Here is a 16,793-nt window from a genome sequence, read left to right on the forward strand (position 1 = left end):
GAAGAGAAGATCAAACAGGCATGTAAACAGTTTTCAAATAGCCATGAAGAGGAAAGGAATAAATTATTCTGCACATCAGTTATACATAGAATGAGAAAGAGCAAATAAGGTTTAGATTAGGTACTGGGGAAAGCTTCATTAGCTGTAAGGCTAATGAAGTAGATGACTGAGGGATACTGCAGAATTTCCATCACTGGAGATTTTTAGGGAGAGAAGAGATAAATACCTGCCAGGAATGATATAATTGATAGTGACTCAGGGGAAGGATAGATGCCCTCTTCCAGCCCTGCTGTCTGTTGTTCTGTACTTCAGTCTCCTTGTTGACAGTGACTAAATTTTTCTGGTTATTGATGAAAGCTGAGTAGTTATTTTACAGGCAATAAACACTTCCATATGTATGGTACAGTGTATCCCATACTGCGCTTTTCAGGGAAGGAAGGTGACATGCTGTTTCTGAGTTTCCTGAGGAAATTTTGCTCTTCTAATTTAGGAGTCAATGGGTAAAACGAGTGCTTTATACTGTGCACTGTGGGAAAGTATTGGTTGTTGTCACTAGCAGCTGGCAACATAACTACCAGGTCAGCTCCCGGTGTAAGAGGAAGACCTGAAAAGTCAGGCTGTGCTGCTTTCTCAGGCGAAGAGTTGCGGGAAGGCAGAAAACAGCTCATTTTTATCACGGATCTGAAAATGCTGGTACTAATGGCAAACTGCAAATTCCCACTGGCTGTGCAAAACCAGTTTGGTCTGCATTGAACAGTGTTTCCTAATAGCAAGTTCTGATGGATCAGGGCTCGCCTGAAGCAGCGTCTAGCTGCAGAGTTCAGGCTTTGTTCACACTGCAGCCCTGGTGCTGCTGTACCACTTCTACGCAGAAGTGGAGCTTTTTCTCTCCGTGGTGGTGCCTGGACCAGCACCACGTACAACCCAGCCCTCTGCGAGCCATCCCGCTTATAAGAGCCTTGGCAGGTACAGAAGAAAACGGTGATCCTTGCAATAGCACTTGTTTGGGGACTGCCCGTCATCAGGACTGCAGTTTAAGAGAGAAAGTAGACTTCTTGAGAGTAATAATGTCTTATGACCTGATAAAACCAACACAAAGCTTCCTTTCAGCTGTGGGTTTGATCCAGATACAACAGCTTTCTGAGTTCGGAAGAAGTTTTCTTTTTATCTAGAAGCTTGTGGCCTCAGATTTGAAGTGGTTCTTAGCTCTCCGTTTAATTACCAATTCTGGTTTTGAAAGCAGAGATGTTAGGAGCCATATTTCAGTCTGCCATATGCTAAACTTAGTCTTCAAACTTACTTAAAATAAACCCAATTTGGTTTTGCCCATGCAAGCTCGCCAAACCGTTCAGCCAGTTTGATCAGGGTTTCAGCCGTATTTACAGGATTCAGCAGATGTGATGCTAACTTTAGCTAGGGTTTAACAACTGTGACAACCACTCTTATTACAAAGAAATTAAAGGGGAGATTGGCTGCCACTCTCCAAAACCTGCTGTTTCAGGGCACCTGCACTGAGCACTCCCGCCTGCAGCGACCAATTTGTTTTCTCCTCTGAGCTTTTGGTAGATTGGTATTAGCAAGGACAAATTTGAGCAGTCCTGTGGAGTAAGAGGACTTGCTGATGAAGGTTCTAAAGAGGAAATACAAGTGTTGAATGATGGTGTGTGGATGCTTCTGGTTTTGTGGGTATTTTTTTTCGTGGCAGTGGTATGCCATACATACTTTTTCTTTTTTTTTAATTCAACAGTACCCAACTACTACTTTTTTTGCAAAAAGCTGCATTTGGAATACCAGCAGCAGCTCAACTAGACCTGCTGTCTTGCATGGAGGCAAATAACCTCCAAAACCAGCTGCTCCCTGGGCTCACAATGAGCTCCTGCACGGCCTGTGGAGCAGGCTGTCTCAGAGCTACCAGCTAACATGAAGGTGCGGTGCTGGCTGGGAACCGCTTCCAAAAACCTGGCAGGAACCAGGAGCCGCTGCCCGCCCCGGAGCACCTTGTCTCTCCCCAGGCAATGGCTTGCAGCTACCACTGAGTTCAGGCAAGATGTGGATTTGTCCCTCTTAGCATATTCACCTGCCTAGCACATCCACCCGGGTCTGACCTAGGCAGTCAGCTAGATATGACCTCATGTGTGATGTCACTACGGTCCCCTGAGCCCCCTGTGCCCTCCAGGGCAGGCACCCACATGACACATTGCCTTTGACTACACTTGCTGCATGGAAACACTTGGTTGTCCAAGATCATGGAAAATGGTCGGAGATATAAATATTTAAAATAAAATGCAGATAGCTGAATGGAATCGCTTGGGTTTAACCAACAATGACTTGGGCAAATGCTCTCTCTTAATGTGTGTGGACTTGACCAGATTCACAAGTAGAAGGTGGGGGGTGCTGCACGTTTCCTTGGGGTCCAGCCCGGGTTGCTGCAGTAGGCAGTGTGGCTGCACTGTTTTCCTTCTCAGGAAGGCAACGCAGGACATGCTGCCTCTGCGCAGGCGAAGATTGGATTAGTTTTTGTGCTAAGCCGCGAAAGACTTGGCCCTGCCTATATTTTTGGCAGAATCCATTAATAATCATTCTTTCCAGCTTCTCTTCTTCGCTCGCTATGTACTTGCCATGTGCAGCTGTAAAAAGTTGTTTCCAAAGAGAAATAAATTGGAGCAAAGACTTCTGTAATCAGAGACGTGGAGGAAAGCAGAAGGGCGTTTTCACTTTGTTGTCCTTGGTTGCTTTTGGTTTGATTTGTGCCATACTTTAAACTAGTCCCCTTTTACAGGGCTTTGGGCCCCCTTGCTTGACTGCATCTGTGTCCTCCCAGTCTTAGCTCTAGTAGCACCGACTCACCCCGTGTCCTTCCCGGGAGCAGGGGGTGATCAAGGCAGTCAGGAGTCAGTAAGAGAGACCTGTGCTGGGTCAGCAGCGCCATGTCAATACACTAGCAAAGCTATGAAAACGTAAGCCTCTAGCAACAGGATTTAGATACCTAAGTTGGAAAATTTCTGTTTGGATATCAAAGTTAATGATCGCAGTTATAGTTTTTCAGGACATTTTTATTGAAAAGCTTTTCTAATTAAAGTCCTCAGTTTATCAAAACGTATTTTTTTCCCGGAGATCAAAGGTGAATTTGACACAAAATTTAGATTTCAGAAATCAGAAAATTCTATAATTATCTTTTAAAAGAAATTTGAAATACCTAAAGCAAATGTAGGCTCTGCTTAAATTTGCGCTTCTAAGATCAAAACCGGTTGTTTGGGTTTTTTTAATTCCTGATTAAGACAGACATCTCTTCATGTCTCAAACTTTGACAGGACATAAAATTAGTTTCCCACTTCTATTTTTTTTTTTCCCCCAAAACCCCACCCATTATTAAATCCTGTAGTATACCAGCATACACGAATTTTGATGCCTTTCCAGGTGGAACAGGGAATCTAAATTCCTAGACTGAGTTAGTCTTTCATAGAACATTAGAATTGCTTTGAGTTTCAAAGAACTAATGCGAAACAGCACTTGTACCTTGCCATCTATTAGATAATTGCCAAAACAAGTAGAGAAGAGTATTTCATAAATGAAATCTTCAGAATCTATCTTTACTTATAGGACTTTCAACTGTACAATGAAAACCTTAGATTAGGTATGGACAGCTTAACTGTGTGCCCTTACTGTAGGTGTTTAAATTGACATCATCTGCTGCAGATGTGTACTGTGTACTCAGATGCATATGTGCAAATTTCATAGTCCCAATATCAATGCTCAGTCTTCAGCTAAAGTGCCAGGTGTAAAATCTGAACCCTCTGTTTCAATGTTCTCTCACCTATATTTTATAAATATCTGTATTTCACAAATATCAAGCCCTGCTGCAAAAATAGATGAAACTCCAAGATTTCTGTAAAAATGGCTTTATAAAGCTATTTTGAGTTGAATTTTTGTTGTAGCTCTACTCCAGTAAATGAAATAGAATGTAATTGCGGCTGGTCAATACTCTGTTCTCCGGTTGGCTTATAATGGTATAAATATGAAGAATATTAGTATGGCCTGGATTTTACTCTTTGCATTTTGGCAGCTTACTTATGAAATAATTGAAACATCTCTGAGCTGTACCTTTCTTTTCCAAGTGACTTTTGACATTTTTTCTTGCCAAAAGGCAGCGTTGGAAACACTTAACAGAAAAATTCATCCTTGTATTACTCAGGATGTTTTCCAGATTGGACCAAATGGAAATTGTCAGTGATAGGAACAGCGCATGAGCATCGCGAGTGACTTGCACACATGTAAACTCAGATGCTGAAAGCTAAGGTCTCTCCTATTACACCTGGAGAGGTATTCAGTGCACTGTGCGTTAGATTTTTACTGCTTCGTAAAGAGCCAAACTAAATCCAAATAGAGGAGGCAGAGTTTCAGGTCTGTCCTTCCACCACTTCAGCTGTGAATGGGAGTCTGAGATAGCAGCCACCAGGGCATCAGGCTTCTTGCCTGGGGATGTCTCTAAACCCAGCCCACCGGTTCCACCTCCCTCACGTGGCTTCAGGTCAGGAGGATGATCTGGAGCTCATCTCCAGGCTGGCAGAGAGAGAGGGTGTCTCCAAGCCCCCTCCTGCCTTTGCTCCTCCACCCATCCCTCCGGCTGGTCCCTGGCTTGGAGGCGACCTTCTGCAGGGCAGTAACCGAACCACTAATTTGCTCTGGAGCTGCTCTTCCTAAGCAGCGAGTCTAGAGCAGGAAATCCTCTGCAGAGTTGCTATACGTATTTCCATAAGGTAGCAGTTCGTTTCATCCAGTAACGGGTCTTGGAGGCGGGGAAGTGCTGGTCAGCTCAGAATAAGGCATGTGGTGGATTCCGTGGTTCAGTATCGCGGGAGGAAAAGACAAGTCTTTATCCTCCCTGCTGGTAGTCTGCTTTAGCCCTAGAGCTTCAACTGGCAGCCCTCATCATTTATCATACAGATCGCATTACTACTTTTGGACCATATCTTCCTCTGGTAGAAGACTTCGTAGGTCTGGAGTGAGACTAGAGCAGTTGCTATCAGCTAAGGACAGCTGATACATTATTTCACTTTTATTAAAAAATTAGGCTTTTAAAATTAAGCTTTTCTTGCTGTAGTAATAAAGGTGGTGGTTCAACATGATTAATATGGGTATGTTATAAAATCTGTGTTTTTTAAAATAGAGAAAAAGATGGTCTGATTTAGTAGATTTTATACATGATACAAAGAACCAAACAATATAGAGATGATGGCAACCTTCAATCTACTTTACTTAATAGTTATCTGGTCTGTTAGTTTTGTACAAGCCATCTAAAGATAGTTTTTTAGTTGTCTTATTGAACAATTTTTAATAGCAGTAATGTATTGCTTCCTCTGTCTATTTCTCTGAAGTAAGTTGCAGAAGTTTCTTCCTGGATTCCAACCAGGCAAATAATCTGGTGGTGCAGGAACATAACATCTTGGACTTGGTTTTTAATATGGATTAGAACAAGACATCGTTTGCCAGTACTGCCAGGATACTAGGTGATCATGTAAATTTGCATGTGAAATAATGTGTTTTCAGTAACAATGTTGCTTTTCTTTGTTGTTTCTCAATGAATCCATTTCAAACCAAAATATGTATGGTAGGATATTTAAGATTAAGATGAATCTCTTATCCTTAATTCACCTTGGGTTTTATTTTGCTTTTTTGTTGTTTTTTTTTCTTTGGATGCAGTTTCTACAGTTTTGTAGACCCTTTTGAAAAGATGATCACCTTTTGGCCACGGTATCCGAGCAGTCTGGGGTGACCTAAGGTTGGCTCCAACATGAAGAAGGGGTGATTGAAGTCCTCGAGTTTGGGGAGGGGAGGAGTTGTTTGCTGAAGCAGACCCTCTGTTTCAGATTACTTTTTGCCTCCTCTTTTCCCTCCCCTTTATTACTTCCATCCTGATTTTAAAATCCCTTCCACAGATTTGTTTTTATATTACCAAGAACCTTTAAAAATAATTACTGAAACCATAGCAGCCCATCTGAAAGCTTTCTGAGACGCAGTATGAACTACACAGCAGGCCAAACCTCAGAGGGCAGAGGCCCTCTTCCAAGTGAGCAAGAACGGATGCTGTGAGTTGCTTTGATTGCTTGTGCAAATGGACACTTTGTCGTCCAACTCCCTGCATGTGCAGATACCCAGCGTACGTTGCCCAGCTTCACAAATGTCAGGGGTTTTGGGCTTTGAAATTGGTACTCATTTTTAATTACTGTAAGCTACTTATTATATAAATCATGTAAAAAAGAGTTCCATTCTGTAGCTATTCTCAGAGGAGGATCTATGACAAAATACCGATCATAGTAAATACTAAAAACTCTGTAGTATGCAAAGTAATGGTATATTTTGTGTATATTCATTTATACCTCAGTAAGGTGAAAATTTTCCATTGCTTTATTTGCAAACTTGCCTTAATTCCTTTGGGAATGTGAATTATAAAAAAAGTGATTGTTTTGTAACAGCCCAGCAGAGTCAACAAAGAACTTAACTTTCCCTGATCATGTTACTGAAATAAGCATTTAAATGGCAGATCAAATGTTATTATATAGCTTTTTGCATTGGAGGTTAGAGACAGTTTGCGAACACAGAGGATACAAGTCATATGCAGAATGAGTCCTCATTTAGTATCGAGTCAGTTTGTAAGGTCTGATGTGAGTTTCTATTCAGTTTGTGGTCTGTGAGCGGGGCACAGAGGGAAAGTTACAGGGAGTTTTTCAGTAGGTCACGGTACTTTGAGACAGATGACAGTATATCTTGCCAGTTGCTCTCCCCACGTTCATGAAGCAAGATGCCCGCAGTGCTGAATACAAGGGATGGCATCTCTGTGCAGACTGTGGCTGTGGTCCTTGCTCCACCAGCCTTCTGCATCCAAAAGATAGTGTTGTGGGAGCCAACACCAACTTTGATTGCTGTCTGTGACACTCCTCAAATTCATTACTTATGTGCAAATATGATTCAGTGCCTCACGAATGATTTGGTTTAATGACTAACCCCGAGCTATAGTGTAAATCCCTGCACAGCAGAGAACGTCAAGGGACTTTGCAGGATGCAGTCTTCTTAATCTTCAAGTCTGATCATCCCAAATAATTCAAACACTTTCAGCAAAGTCATAAGGTACAATGGGTCTCATCCAGCCCCCTCTGAAAACTGGCCTGAGCCTTTCCACGAGCTCTGAGAGTAAAATCAGACTCTCCACCTCCACCCCTTTTAGTGGAGGTTTGGAGTCTCGGCACTTTGCAGCCTCAAATCATCCAAAATTAACTTTTGGAATGGAAAATAATTTTTTTTTCTTTTTAATTAAAATCTCTACCAGACTTCATTGCCTCTTTCTCACAAAACTGATTTATGGGGCTTACCGCACTGAACCGAGGCTTTTATTGACAGTAACCTGGCTCTGAGGTGGTATTCGTTTTTCTGAACTGTCTTTGGCGGAGCAGGCTGCCTTACATTATGAAGATCTGGGGCTGGGTTTTGTTTTGTTTTTCCTACACTCGGGGCAGATCAGTCTTTGATTGTGGCTCTAATGACAGGTATTCATGTTACTCTCTAATTCATGTCGACACCTGGGCTGTAAAAACTAATGCACTCGTGCTTGTGTAGTTGCTCTTTCCCTGCTGACTGCCCAGGCCGCTTAACATTTTGTTTGGGCTTTTGATGTGAAATCTGAACTAATCTCTGTGCACTGTAGTTTTTCAACATTCTTATAGGAATATTGCAATATTTACAAGAGAGAAGGATTGGAAAATGGTGTTTTAAATGAATTCCACATGTCTGGACCTTATATGCCTCAGATTTCCCCTTCAGAGGTAGTTGCTATTTTAATATTATTTTATAGATGCTGGCTTTAGTAGACCAGTCACAGTTCACTGCAGGTTTAGTAAGACTTAGCTGATGGTGATGAAGAAAACACTTTATGTTAAAAAAGCCTATTTGAATGCTGAAGCCAACTGAATTCTAAACCTACGCCTACTGAGAAGTAGAATAATCTGACAGTGTGTCAGTGCCTTGATCCTTTTCTGTATGCCTTCATTATAGTAAAATGCTTTCGACTACAGCTTCATGTCATCCTGTTGGTCAGAAGAGAAAGGTGAATGAACGCAGCTTCAGCAATGGCATTACGCAGGTCACAACGTTATTAATTTAGTGCCCTGGGCACAGAAAGGATGTGGCGTGGGATGTCCTTGAGCTCCCGTGATGTAACCTGTGGCTCCAAACAGGCTCTTTTCATCCCACCCTCAGGATTTGCAGAGAGAAGTCCCTCTCCTTATAACAGCTGCTGTGAACGGGACCCATGGCACGCCAGTGGGCAGCTGAGGTGAGCAGAAGACCACCAGCAAAATCCCAGGGCTCGCTCACCAAATTTGGTTCCTATGACTTCTTTCCATGCTGGCTGAAAGTTGCAACAGCTCAAGTGTCCAAAAAAAACCATTCAGACTAATTCCTGATACTTTTTGGCCTGTCGTGCTAGAAAACAGTGGAGAGAGGGGAAAAAAAAATATTTTCCAAAATTCTGTCAATTTGATTCAAATGGCAGAATTGCTTTCATGCTATAGAAAGGAAACAAGTGGTCAGACCCATAGCAGCCTCAAAAAAAACACCAATGGAGCAATAGGTGGAAAGGCAAAAGGCGGGGACACTGACGTGAACTGAAGTTATTTTCCCATGGTAACAAGCTGGGGCTCCATGGCCCAGCCCGTGCCTTTCCGCCCCTGGGTCACCAGGTGTGGGGTGTGGGAGACATCCCTTCCTGCCCTCCGCCTGCCTCTCTGCGCAGGCTGCCTGCCACCCTCAAGCCACAAATGACCCTGTCCGGTCGGAGAGCTGAGCGGTGCCGCATTGTGAGGATAAGCTGGTGGAAAGGGTCCTGCTCTTCGGGACTTTCTCCAACTTATTGCAATGCTTTTTTTCTGATTCAGGACCCAGTGAGCTAGAGGCAATACTCAGAAATCCTTAATTTCTGAACTAGCCTGGTCACCCTACTAACAGCTCCTAGAGCTTAAGATGGCTAAAGTTTTGGGGAGAACGCCGTGCAGCAAAGCGCATGCTGCTGAACAAGCCACATGACACTGAGTGATCACCTCAGCAGTAATGAGACACTGGAAAAAGCAGCCCCATCGGAGAGAAGATCTTGGTCTATGTATTAGGAACAGTAGTTTCTGAAGACAAAACGTTCACAAGGAGGAACAGGCGAGGGAATAAAACGAAGAGAGCCATCAGGTCCTTGTTGCCCCGCGTATGTTGTCCCTATGTGGAGAGGTTGTCCCTACAGCCTCTCCAGAGCACCATTACAAGGGTCCCTTTCTTCAGGGCTGCACGCTGAGGTCGCCTCCGGCCCGGGTGAATCCCTCGTTGGCCGCGTTGGGCAGCGTGCCTAGGATAACACAGCCTTGTGCGTTGTTTCAAACGCTCGGGTTGACTAAAGGCTGTCTTGGGTGGTACATGATTGAATATTGCAGGCAGCTGTGCTCTGGACGGTGGAAGTAAGAGCTCAGGCACAAACAGCTCGGTCCTTAACCATCACTTCTGCCTGGGAGAGAGGGTGAAGCTGTTTGCTGTAGGGCTTTTCTTTGTGGAGGGGCTGGGGGAAGGGCTTTTCGTTTTTTGGCAGGGAGGCAGGAGTAGGGAGGGAGCCGTAGGAGGTTGCGATGTCTCAAGTTGTGTCCTCCTGTCCCGTGGGCTGGGATACAGCCCAGTAACTCCAGATTTCTCTGCTGCATTTGGCCCCAGACCTCCTACTGAGGAATGACACATAGGTACTTGTTTTAAAACACCGACGAGGCTCCCTCCTGTGGTGCCTGGTGCAGGGGCTTTGCTCCACGCGCCATTTGCATGGCTGAGGTCCCGCTCCTCAGGGCAGGGTCGCTCTGGCGAGTGGCCTGAGCCAGTTCTCAGAGTCTGAGCGAACAGGACTATTTCTGTACATCTCTGGAAGCACTGGCTGAAAGAAATTATAGGAGCATGGGTTGGATGGAAGTAATTTCTGTTTTCAGTGAGTCAGAGACATACTTTCTGCTATAGTGTATTTGCTCTCACATTATCAGCTTTTCTCGAGTCAACATCCAAACACTTAAACTGACCAAAAGCTTTGCTGCTTCTTTCAAAAAGTGACTATATTGGTGACTGGGGGCAGTCCTCCAAAGCTACCTATTGCCTATGATCCTCTGCATATCTTGAAAAATATGTTACTGAAAAGAAAAAAGCTTTTTAAAATACTTGGATTAAAACAACATTCTGACACCACAGCAGCCTATTTCTTAGCTGTAATTTTCCATGGATGCAGTGCCGCTGGATTTTCGCCATATAACTCCTGCTTGCCTTTGACAGATGAGGGTTGCTGGATGCAACTTGTCATGGACCCCACAGTTGTGTGCTGGCTCAGTGGTCTGATAGTTCACTTGTCACTGACACTCCCCAGTAACCTGCTTTGTTACAGTTTTCCTGTGATGGTAAGAGGTAGATCGAAAGTGTTTAGGGGGTTTTAAGGCTCTGGGGAATTGCCCAGTGTGAGCTGCAGCCAGTGCTACCTGCAAGGTCACTGCACTTGGCTGGGTGCTCGGGGATGAGGGAGGTGAGCATGAAGGGTGGAGGAAGATGGAGATGCCATAGGGTTGGCAGGGCGCGGGTGTCTGGGGTAACACGTACAAAGATGTGAAAGCACCTCATGACATCCTCGTTTTTTTTCTTCTAACTAGTCTTGTGCTTTGTTTGTTGTTGTGGTTATTTATCTTACTTTTCCTCACTACCCCCCTAGCACCTGCATCTCTCACATAGCTCAGTTGCACTGTTTTAAGTGGTAAAAGATTAGAACTCTGCGCTTTATTGAAAAGGGTATGTCTAAAACAAAACAAAACAAAAAATATATCATCTCTCTGCAGCCTAAGTAGGGCTGAAAAAATGCTCATTGTGATACTGGCCTGACATGTGTTTCTTCCCCAGGAATGCCCAGTGCACTCCTGCCAGAGACCTCCAGGCTCTTGCTTTCCTCTTCTCTCCTTTTTGGCCCCTGACCGTAGCAGAATGGCGCTGCATCCCCCCAGGTTGGTCACTGCCGAGTTTGTAAAGACGCAGTTCCCCGTGGCAGATCTTCCTGTTCTTGTCAGCTCCTGCGTGTCATTCAGGTTGGGCTAAGTCCTATTTTGGGGCCACACAGACCTCATCCACTTTACACATGTGCCCATGAATGAAGCCTACCATCCATCACCCCCCCGAGGGCCATTTGTGGAAAGAGAAAGGAAGGTCTGACTTGGGGTCCGGGCAAGAGCTCTCTGCCATCGCTGGTACTGGCTGCTTTCTCTGCACTGGCATTTTGCGTAGGGGATGGCATTTTTCAGTCTGGGTGGAAAGTCATACCACTCATTTCAGGTACTGTGGAGAGTTTCTCTGAAATGTGAAAAGTCCCAAATAAAGCTGGCTTCCTCTGTCTGGCAGCAGCAGCTCCCCAGAATTTCCCTGTGTGTCATGCATCCAAGTAACTTCTCCTCTGTTGGTCTGTCTTTTGGCTGTCCAGATCTCTGCAAGTGGTTTTAAGGGTGAAACGTTAGTGCCTCCTTTCGCTACCATGGCTTCCTCCAGACAGGACAGGACAATTTGCATTCTCACACCCTTGTAATGTCCTTTCTCAGGCCACAAAGTCTTGTAATCCCTGCACCAAAAGAAGTGTCGTTTCAGCCAGAAACCATCCTTAAAAGACCAGTCACTGATGTTAAAGGACCCAAAAATACTGAGAGTAACATTTTAGGTGTCACTTTCTTCCTCCAGAGCTCCTTGGCTTCAAACACACACACACACACACACCCCGTGACACACACACACACGTGTCTCACACACACACCCCCACACACCCCGTGTCTCAATTAAAACTTGTATCAAGTTACTTTTGCAGCTGTCAGGCTTTTCACTGCTCTGTGTGTGAGTGACTGAGGCCAGAAAGTCTCCTACATATTCTTTCTTCACCCTGTAGGGGAATTCCTCTTCAGTATATTCAGGTAGCTTCATGCTGTACTGGGTTTGGTTTGGTGCCCTTGTTGAATTCTTTAGGGCCTTAAAACCATCTATCTGTATATTTATTTATAGGTCTCTACATATTTAGAAACTTTTATAAAAAGAGAAGAAGAAAAATACCTGATTTTTTTAGATGGGATTTACTGGCATGGTGTTGCACGGGAGGAGTGTCTTCAGCATCCTCTAAAGCTCTCGCTCACACCTTGCTGCGCTCCTGCAGCAGCTCTCTGAAAGCAGAGAGCCCCTATGGCCTTTGGAGGATACGGTGGTGGAACATGGGACGTGTAGACTTACTGATGACTCGGGTCCACTGAGGAAAGTGGGAGCAGGGGGACTTGAACAAATTTCATGACATCTTGGTAACACTTTTTATCAAAACAGTTTAATAGTTCTGGCCTCTGTTAAAAAACAGAAATGAAAAAATATTGTGGTCTGTATGAAGCTGATTTTAAATGATTTTCCAACTACTTTGTAATGTGTTTACAGTTAGTTGTCCTTTTCGTTTTGAGAGCTACCTTACCGAAGTACTTGGTAACCTAGCCCAGTTTCCTCAAATTCAGATTTTAAAAAAATTTCCCTCCTTTCATTAGCAGGAAGTAATGCATTTTGAAAGAACCAAATCAATACTGATTTGGAAGTTAGGTCCTTTTGCATAGAGGGCCAATCAGCATTTTAATGGGCAACTTTGGGTTTTTTTCCCCGGAAGTTCTATCAGTTCTATTTTATTTCTACAGTTGTTTGTTCCTTCCTCTTTTTTTGCTTGGAAATTAATCATGCAGGAAATGATTAACCGCAGCGAGCCGTCTGCCTCTGACTCAATGTGTTTAAGAGGGGCACCTCGAAGCAGCTCAAAATGGCTGACTAGATGCAAACAGTGCACTTGCAGTCCAGTTGTTCGCACTGTCCACCCCGCGTTAAATGTCACATTTCTTTCTAGCATTTGTAATGCTCCTGAAGTGATTTCTGAAGTACCAAATTAAATCTGAAATGCCCAGAATTTGTGTTTGACGGAATTCAGTTTAGTGCCACCTTTGCTTATTGCTCTTCATGGATTACTTCACGGAGCAAGGGGCTCTTTGCAGAGTGCAACGTATACTTTCTCTCTCCCCTGTTTTGGTTTTTAAATGAAATTCGTTTTTACCACGATGCGTTGCGTATCGTAGTGTTTTAATACCTTTTCTGATAGCGACTGCCGGGTGTGCCTGGTGGCTTGCAAAGATCAGAGCTTCCTTACGCAGCTCGGATCGTGTGATTCACCTGGGATTAGGCGGGCAGCTCCGGGGCATCTCGTTGGCTAACGGCTGGCGTGACTTTCTTAAAAGACAGCAGATGCCGGCTGCGTGCACACCCCTCTCGAGGAGGTTGCCCGTGGCCTGCCGGCCGGCTGCCCTGGCACCGGGGTCGCGGCGGAGGCGGCGCAGCGCAGGCGTGAGGGCTGCGGCGGGGTGCCTGCTCACAGCCATGGCAGCCCCGGTCGGATCAGGGCTGGACCTCCGGAGGAAACGGCAGCGTGCGTGGTGCTGCTGGCGCCTGCCTCGCCGTGGGAGAGCAGCTGCCGACGCTGCTGCCAGCTGTGGAAATCCTTCTCTCTTGCTGACAATACAGACCTTTGTGTTCGCTTGGGGCTCCAGGGCCGGCGCTGCAGTGTACGTGTGTGGGTTAGTTACCATAGTCCTTTCTGTTGCACCACCAATACTCATCTAGATATAACATTTCCATATAGCTTCTCAAAAGCTGTTATGATTTACACTACTGCCTAGAAAATATGCAAGGGCATGTGTCCTGGCTTTCAAAGTACCGATATGCCTTCAGCCTTGGTCTTTTCAAATTGGTTCCTTTTCAACACCCTGCAGCACCGAGTGTTATCAGCAACTTGGTTGTTAACAGATTTGGTAGGTAAAATTTATTACTGGGTGGATCAGTCACTATTTTAGGTATTTTATAGTGTCGGCTGTTAGCAATTGAACATAACGTCTATTTCTTCAATCCGGCTCTTTCCCACTGACCAAAAGCAAATAATGAACTGAGTCGATTGCTGAAGTGTAGGACAGTAACCAAAGCTTTCCTCTAATTGTAGAGTTACGCTTAACATCTTAGAACATCTCTATGCTCTGTGCAAAACAGTGATCCTGCGAATTAATGATGAACAAAGCAGCTGCGGAATTCAAGGTCAGCATTGTGCTGACTCAGCTGCTTTCGTTCTGCAGCCCCAGAGGTGCTGCTCATCCCAAGGGTCAGCCCCAGCACTGCCCTGTGCTGTGTGGGCAAGCCCCCAGGTCGCTGCATCTCTTCAAGTACATTATTATTCTTCCTACAGGCTTATAGTGATCAAATTTTAAAATCCAGAGAGCACCTTTTTTTTTTTTTTTGCTTACAAATAGTCAAAGAAATAGATTGTACAAAATCTAACAACCGAGCAACAAGAGGGAGTTAGAGTTTCAAAGACAGAGGTGCTGTTTCTTTCTGCAAAGTTTCAGCTTGAGTTTCTGAAATTCTCTCTCAGCAGCAGAAGCAGAGTCAGAGTGTGGCAAAAGAAAGAGTGAAGTAGTATCATAACTTAAGTTTTAAGCTAAAATTTGACAAACTAGGGTGTTTTACTGGCTCTGTAAGTGTATGCATTATACTTTTGTGTGCAGGCACACAGGTCTCTGAGTCATGCCATATGATCTTTTTTCTGATGGCTCCTAAAGGAAGTGTGTGCTCTAGAACATCATGAGTAAACAACTCTGTGGGATGCTTGCATTAAACTTCAAGCCAGTTCTGCCTGAGTTTGGCCTATTACAGAAGCTTGTCCTGTGCTTTCAAAATGCCATTTTCCAGACCCCCCTGCTAACTGCCCTGGGGGTTACAGGGCTTGTTCAGCAGTAGCTAAATGCTAAGTTCACAGTGTGCAGCTGTGTACTTAATCTCCACTCCGGTCCTGTTGAGAAAGCCCTTCAGTACCAGAAGAGGTACTAGCTAGTGTGCCACTGGTGACTGCAGGTAAATCAGAGGTTGTCATCCCTCTGGAATATGGGATAGTGAAAGAGGGGGCACCCAGAGCCTTTCTCCCCCTTACCTCCTTGCAAATAATGTGTGCAGGGAGGATTTTGGAGGGGCTGGATGTGTTCATGGGTGGTGGCTTCCTCTTAGAGAACTCAGGCTTTGAGTGATACCTTGCTTCCCCTCTGTCCCCACCAATTCCTTAAGAAGCTGATCTAAACCAGCCCAGTTAAAAGGAAAAAAAAGTAGACCAGACCACCACAAGCATGCAGAAAGCAATCGCTTAACTGACAGGGAGGTAGACAAGTTATGGCATTTGTAAAAATACTGCTTTTTAGAGAAAGCGCTTCACAGACCAGCTGGCTCACTTGCTGCATTCAGGTCTGAGCTGCCTTAAGGAATTCATTTAAAAGTCTGATATCAAACCAAATTTTATTCTGCCTGCTCCAGAAACTTTCCCATGGCACATGGAATGTCGAGGAGACTCACGGTGCATTATCCAGACTGCTTTGGCCTCTTATCAAAGCAGTGCAGAGAGCAGAATTTCTATTTCTCTTTTTAATCAGTTGAAGGAGTTAAAAGCTTGGTGAAATAGCCTAATGGCACAGTTATGCTAGAGACAACTGCAGCTGTGAAAAGACTGTGTTAAGAAACCGGATGGTTGTGGTCTGCTGTAAGAAATAATTTTCCTGTTGACTATTTTTTTAAACAGGAAGCTGAAGAACAAAGCAGCATTAGTCTTGGTGCTTTTAATAGGCTTCAGATTTCAAATATTGCATTTAGGATAAACAGATCGGGAAATGATAGGGCTTTGTGCAGAGTTTTATGTAACGACTGAGAGCTAGAAATACAGAAGACAGGAATATAACTGAATTCAAGCAGATCCTCTGAATGTGAAGCTGGTGCTTCTCGGGAGACGCCTTCAGATGCGCAGTAACGCACCAGAGGACGGATGAGAGCACACTGGTCCATTTGCAGGACTGTGCGAACGCATGTGTTTGCGCAGCACTGCACAGGCTTGGCTTCGCACAGTTTCCTTTTTGTCAGTCAGTCTGTCCATCTGCCAGCTTCCCCTCTGCTCTGCTTGCTCTTTCACAGTAACTGGAAAGAGAAACAGTTTCTGCAGTACAGGAGAAGAAAACCTGCAAACACCAGAGACAGTGCTAGTGCCTCATGCCACTTTGAACTCCATGTTTTTTTCTAGATAGTCAGGCAGAGCGAGGGGCGATGTGTCCAACTCCTTTCCAAGACCTTTCGTCCCTAAAGACTTTAGACAAAATCCATCAAAGTCTTATTTCAGAAAAGCTTTCTTCTGAGAAAGGTAGCTCAGCAGGTTTGTTGGTTGGTTTGGTTTTTTGGGGGGAGGGGTTTATAGCTGTATTCTAATTCTTTTGAAGCATGAGCATCTGATGAGATAAATCTGTACTTCTAAGCATTTTTTTCCTCACACACATATCATGGATCATCTCAGAGCCATTACAGGCTTTGTAGGTGGTGACTCACCTCAAACCCTCACTGCAAATGTCACTTTGTTCCATTCAGAACATTTTCCCAATGCTTACTTAAACTGTAAAGGGTAGTGTGCCTAGCATGAAGTTGATTTGGCAGATACCGTGCTATTACGCTTCTCCTTGGTTTTATCAAAAACAATTAAGTGACTTCAGAAAGTAAGAGCTGTGTATTCTTGTAAATAACTGCCCTGGGGAACTTGGCCATCAGCCTAGGGTTGTCTGGAGAATAACCCTTATTCCTATTCCCGTTGTGTTTGCCTGTCTTGTGCAAACATTATATAAATGGTG

At 44.4% G+C, this 16,793-nt stretch overlaps 1 protein-coding gene across 2 annotated transcripts in view; it reads left to right on the forward strand.

Moving 5' to 3' along the window:
* Window positions 1-16,793, forward strand: part of WIPF1 (WAS/WASL interacting protein family member 1) — a 59,111-nt gene that overhangs the window by 23,481 nt on the left and 18,837 nt on the right. Inside the window, exon 3 of one of the 2 annotated variants that reach the window (XM_075028415.1) lies at window positions 10,948-11,048. The exons of the other annotated variant lie outside the window; for it this stretch is intronic. The gene's annotated coding sequence lies outside the window, so the exon portion shown is untranslated. The remainder of the gene's footprint in view (window positions 1-10,947; window positions 11,049-16,793) is intronic. 2 annotated transcript variants of the gene reach the window in all.

This window comes from Buteo buteo, chromosome 5, assembly GCF_964188355.1.
Source record: "Buteo buteo chromosome 5, bButBut1.hap1.1, whole genome shotgun sequence".
Lineage (NCBI taxonomy): Eukaryota > Metazoa > Chordata > Aves > Accipitriformes > Accipitridae > Buteo > Buteo buteo.